The following is a 6,000-nucleotide window of genomic DNA, read 5'->3' as shown; positions in this document are numbered from 1 at the left end:
AACCTAACCTAACCTAACCTAACCTAACCTAACCTAACCTAACCTAACCTAACCTAACCTAACCTAACCTAACCTAACCTAACCTAACCTAACCTAACCTAACCTAACCTAACCTAACCTAACCTAACCTAACCTAACCTAACCTAACCTAACCTAACCTAACCTAACCTAACCTAACCTAACCTAACCTAACCTAACCTAACCTAACCTAACCTAACCTAACCTAACCTAACCAGTTGCGCCCCGACCGCCGTCCCGAGCGTCACGAAAACACACCGCTCCGCGCTCGAAAAATCCTCGAAGTGGTAAAAAGTGAACGGATTTAGACGTGCTATACATCAAAAGTTGCGCCGCGCAAAGACCTACACGCTGGTGAAAACCGCAGTGAAATTGGACGAAAATTGTGAAAGTTATAAGTGAAAAACCCTATTTTTGGGGTTAAGTGTCAGTGAAAAGTGGAAATAACTCCGGATTTTGAGTGACGACCCACACATTTTTTGTCGTCAAAAGGTGTGCCCCGCGACGGGCCACCCTCTCCAACACTTTTTGGAATTTTCCTGACACGCCCCGGACCAGGAAAACAGTTTTTCACTGAAACCACGAGGCACGTGGTTTCAGAACCCGACGAGTCCGGCTGAAACAAACACTGCAGCAGCGTGCCCCGCGCTGAGACGAAACCAGGGACACCTCACACGACACCAAAATCGAGGTAGGAGTGGAGTTTTCCGTGGAAAACCTCAAAATAACCTAAAAAGTGCACACTTAACTTCATTTATCTCGGCAAAACGATCGACGACATATCGTTTTTATTACGTCGAAAAGTGTGCACAGCGGGCCCCCACCCACGGGAAAATTTTCAGAATTTTCCCGTGAAAAACCGGGGAGTTATTCACGGAAAACCCCAAAACCACGTGGCACGTGTTTGGCGAACCAGCTGCGTCCGGCTGGAGCCCGATACGCGAACCGACGGGGACTGCAGCGAGCTACTAAGGGAAGCATCAAGCAGAATTTTCCTATGAAAATTGAGGGAGATATAGACTTTTAAAATTTCCCAAAATTGTGACCTAAATATCTCCTAATCTAGATCTATGACCCATAGTTTTTATTATAGATTAAGATAGATAATAAGCCCTAGATTATAAGTGCAAAGTTGCAGAATTTTCCGATGAAAACTCGCGATTTCGCGCATTTTCAAAAATATTTTTCCGCGTGAAAATTTTCGGTCCCGTTCTGATAGGCTCGCGGACTAGAGCTCGTCGAGACGATTCCAACGATACCAAACACGAGGAAATTGCGTCAAGGGAAGCCGGAAAAACAACTGTTTAAAGATCCAGCAGCCGCCATATTGGAAATTTCTACTGCTCATAACTCCGGCATTTCTGAACCGAATTGCCCCGTGTTTGGTATCCCTAGGGTGCGCTCGGCTAGAGCTAGCGAGCCGTCGCAAAATTTCTGACAAATTGCGCGGAAAATTTTTGAAAATTCGCGGAAAAATTTTCCCGGAAAATTCCTTTCCCGCTTGCTGCGCCTGGGGTTTCCAGAGTGAACAGCGAAATCCCCGCGTTTCTGCGGCCTCTGGGGGCGGAGATATCGCGAGTTGAAAATAACTTGACATTTGCGCGGCCATCTTAGCCGCCATCTTGAAAAACTTCGAATCGCCATATCTCCGGCCCTGGTCGTCGTATCGACGCGGGATTTTTTCCGGAGACCAGTACTCGTCGAGCACTACTCCGCGGGATACTTACCAGGTGACGGCCATTTTGACCGCCATCTTGGATTTACAAAAACCCGAATAACTCCGGCACTGGTCGTCCGATTTCCACCGGGTTTTCTCTGGAGACCTCAGCGCAGCACAGGGAACCTGTAAATAGGACAATATATATTAAGTTGCATTATATACATATTATTTAGATTAAGACTAGCCTTATTGGGCATAAAGAGTTGACCTCCTCTTTGGACTGCCTTATTAGGCAGAAGTCCAAAATTTTTGACACGGTTTTTGACGTGACGGATAGCTACCCCTATTCCCTCACTATCTAGACATCCCCTCCCTCGCCCCCCCCCCTCCCCCTTCCTGACCGTTCTATACCCTTTACATATAGAACACATCCTGGACTGAGGGCACTCCCACGCACTCACACCACTATCCACAAATACACACACACCTACCTCACACTCACACACACACACACACACACACTCACACACACACACACACACGCATACACACAGAGACACACACCTACGCAGACTCACCTGAGCAACATCTCGCATCGGGATACCGGACAGCTGCTGGACAGCAACACATACGACCTGCAACAAAAGTTGTAAAACTTTATTACACAGGATAATAGCTAAGGTTTGCGTAGAAAGAGGGAAGGATGTTTGGGCAATACTCCCTAGACAGGACGCCCGTGAAAAGGGTGTCCAAATCAAATGCAGATCCCGGCTCCAACAGTCCGACAGACCGACCCGCGGGACAAAACGCGAGACGGAGTGTCGGCGAGCGGGAATCTGCCAGGGTTACCAGCCCTACAAGAAGGCCCCCCCCTACTACAGTGACAACCCCGTCTCCCAAACACATGCAAACCTTGGCCACCATTACGGTGACCAAGAAGAAACGGGCTCCCACACGGTGCCTGGAAGGAGAGCTTCCCCCCAGGCTCCAAATCTCACCTTTGAGCACCCCCAAGAGCCGAAGAGAGGAAGCCAACTCTTGGTTCACCAAGGGACACAAGGCCCTCTGTGAGTCTCGAAACCTTAGGGGGGACATAAAGGAGACCCTAAAGGCGGCCCTCAGCCACCTCATGAGACTTTTTAAAGAGGCGGAAGCGGGGTCCACTGTAGAAGGGGGGACAGAAAGAGACGAAAGTGAGGGAACCGGGGCGACGGAGCAGATAGGGAAGGATAATCCCCCCCCTGCCTGCTCCGTCTCCCTGGAGAATGTCAGGGCACTGATGGAAAGAGTGGAAGAGAATAATAGGATCCTGAAGGAAAATAGGGAACGCCTGGACCTACTGGTGGAGAGACCGCAGCTGAGCTACGCCAACGCAGTCCGAGCGGAAAGCAGTAGGGAGCCCGCGACTCTCCACTCAGTCATAGTGACATCGAAGAATGAAGAGGATACTGGAGAGGAAGTATTAGAGAAGGTAAGAAAGACGATTGATGCTAAGAATGGATGGGTGAAAGTTGAAAGAGTGCGGAAAGCTAGGGATAGGAAAATAGTACTAGGATGCAAGACGAAGGAAGAAAGGGAAAAAGTAATAAGTAAGCTAAAGGACAGCGGGGGTCAACTCGTCGCCGAGGAGGTCAAAAACAAGGACCCGCTCCTGGTCCTGAGGGACGTCCTGACCGTTCACAGCGATGTGGAGGTACTGGGCGCCCTTCGGAGCCAGAATGCGGGTGTTTTTGGCGCCCTCGCCGACGAGGAAGACAGGATGGAAGTCAAGTATAGGAGGAAAGCGCGGAACCCCCACAACGCAAACATCGTCTTGAGGGTGTCTCCGACAATATGGGCAAGGGCAGTGGCTGCAGGAAGACTGAAGGTCGACCTGCAGAACGTGCGAGTTGAGGACCAGTCGCCGCTGGTGCAGTGCACCCGGTGCCTCGCATATGGACACAGCAAGCGCCTCTGCAGGGAGCCGGCCGATCTCTGCAGCCACTGCGGAGGTCCTCACATGAGGGACAAGTGCGCAGATATGGCAGCGGGAGAACCACCAGCGTGTCGCAACTGCGCTCGGGCGGGCGCGGCCCACGTCCAGCACAACGCATTCAGTGCTGAATGCCCAGTGCGAAGGAAGTGGGACGCTCTGGCCCGAGCGTCGGTTGCCTACTGCTAAGGTGGAAAAGGGGACAAAAGGCAACATAACCACACCGGAGAGGAGAAACAAAAAGCAGACGAACACACGCACACACTACACTACAACACAAAACACACACACAAGCACACAAACCTACACGACCAACTTGGTTGCAATGGCCCGCGCGGAGAGTGGCAGCTTTTCCAAAGGTTTAAGTGTCGTTAAACTAGAGGAAAAGAAAACGCACAACAAAAGGTCAGGTCAGTCAACGACTTTCCACCGAGTGGCAGCAGTTTGTTCTCAGCCCATCCTGACAATGTATCCTGAAACAAAACCTGCTAAATCCGCTCACGTCATAAACTGGCCTAGACTGGCTGGGAACCAAACAACCGGCAAAAACTGTGTAAAAATTGTAGCTATAAGAATAATTGTATTAAAATTAAAAATTAGTGTAAGAAAAATATGATTATTTAATATATTGTCATATATATTAAAATAGCATATAGTTATATAGCATAAGTAAATAAAATGTTAAAATAAGTAAGCCATAAAGAAAAGTGTAATGTAAGTAGTGTTAAGTATATAGGTAGCATATATAGTATATAGGCACATAAGTATATAGGTAGTATGTATGTATAGTAGCTATAAGTAAAAAACACCAATGTAAAAATAAAATAAATGACCCTTCTCCCCCCCTTTCCCATCCCACCATCCGACCCTAACCTAAGGCCCCCCCCGTGTGTACTTAATGATAGATTAATAATAGAATAGGTATGCAAGTATGAAAGATGAGGAAAAGAAGTGCGAGAGGCAAAAAAGCGAGAATGGTATGGTAATAGAGGACTAGAATGATTGAGGAGAATAGGCCCATTTCCGGGTAGTTCAAAAATAGACGATAAAAAATTAGATAGCTTGCCAAGGACCCTGACCTCCATGTTAGGGGTAGCTAGGAAAAAAAAAAAAAACCTAACCTAACCTAACCTAACCTAACCTAACCTAACCTAACCTAACCTAACCTAACCTAACCTAACCTAACCTAACCTAACCTAACCTAACCTAACCTAACCTAACCTAACCTAACCTAACCTAACCTAACCTAACCTAACCTAACCTAACCTAACCTAACCTAACCTAACCTAACCTAACCTAACCTAACCTAACCTAACCTAACCTAACCTAACCTAACCTAACCTAACCTAACCTAACCTAACCTAACCTAACCTAACCTAACCTAACCTAACCTAACCTTTTTTTTTTTTTTTTTTTACTTGGTTAATGCATGAAATTGCATCCCCAGCGCCCGGGGGAGCGTTGGGGTATGTGGGGCTCTCCAAACCAGAAGGGCTAGGCCTACCCACTAAACCACCAAGGTGTTGCCTCCTCCTCGCCGCATAGTGCCGAGGCCACGGGAACGCCTTTAGGCACACATCCGCGACCCCGACGCGGCCGTCCACAATGTGGACTCCTCCACAGTGTGGGACGACACCCCAACACACGGGTGCCGTCCCCCCACTATGCCCCCTTGTGCAATGGCCGGAAAACTCCCCCGAGTTCGCCAGCCAGGGGGCCTTCGGAAGCCGGGACAGGCCACGCGCAGATGCGCAGCATGTCCCGGCCGCCGGCGGCGGAAAGGTGTGTAGGCCGCCGCAACCTTCCCTACGACCAACGAGCCCGAGAGCGAGATCCCAACGCTCCCGGGCCCTACGGTCCCACCACCAGCCGCCATGGGTTAAGAGCCGGGTCCGACCGCCCGACCCCCGGCTCCCCACGGCAGCCCCACCGTTGCCGCATCTCACGGTGCGGCCCCGCCCAGTCGCGGAGATAGGATACATCCCTTCCTCCGCGACCAGCCCCTGCAAAACCGGCCAGACTGAGTCCACTCAGCCCAGCCGGCCGGCCGCTTTTGGTCCCCCGGGCTACAACGGTACCACCCAGACGGGGAAGCGGCCTCTCCTCCACCAGCCGCCATGGGTTAAGAGCCGGGTCCGACCGCCCGACCCCCGGCTCCCCACGGCAGCCCCACCGTTGCCGCATCTCGCGGTACGGCCCCGCCCAGTCGCGGAGGATGAGATAAATCCCTTCCTCCGCGACTAGCCTCTCCAAAACCGGCCAGACTGAGTACACTCAGCCCAGCCGGCCGGCCGCTTTTGGTCCCCCGGGCTACAACGGTACCACCCAGACGGGGAAGCGGCCTCTCCAC

The sequence above is a fragment of the Anticarsia gemmatalis genome, chromosome 4, assembly GCF_050436995.1.
Source record: "Anticarsia gemmatalis isolate Benzon Research Colony breed Stoneville strain chromosome 4, ilAntGemm2 primary, whole genome shotgun sequence".
NCBI lineage: Eukaryota > Metazoa > Arthropoda > Insecta > Lepidoptera > Erebidae > Anticarsia > Anticarsia gemmatalis.
The sequence above is the reverse complement of the archived record's forward strand: the minus strand, read 5'-3'. Positions refer to the sequence as shown.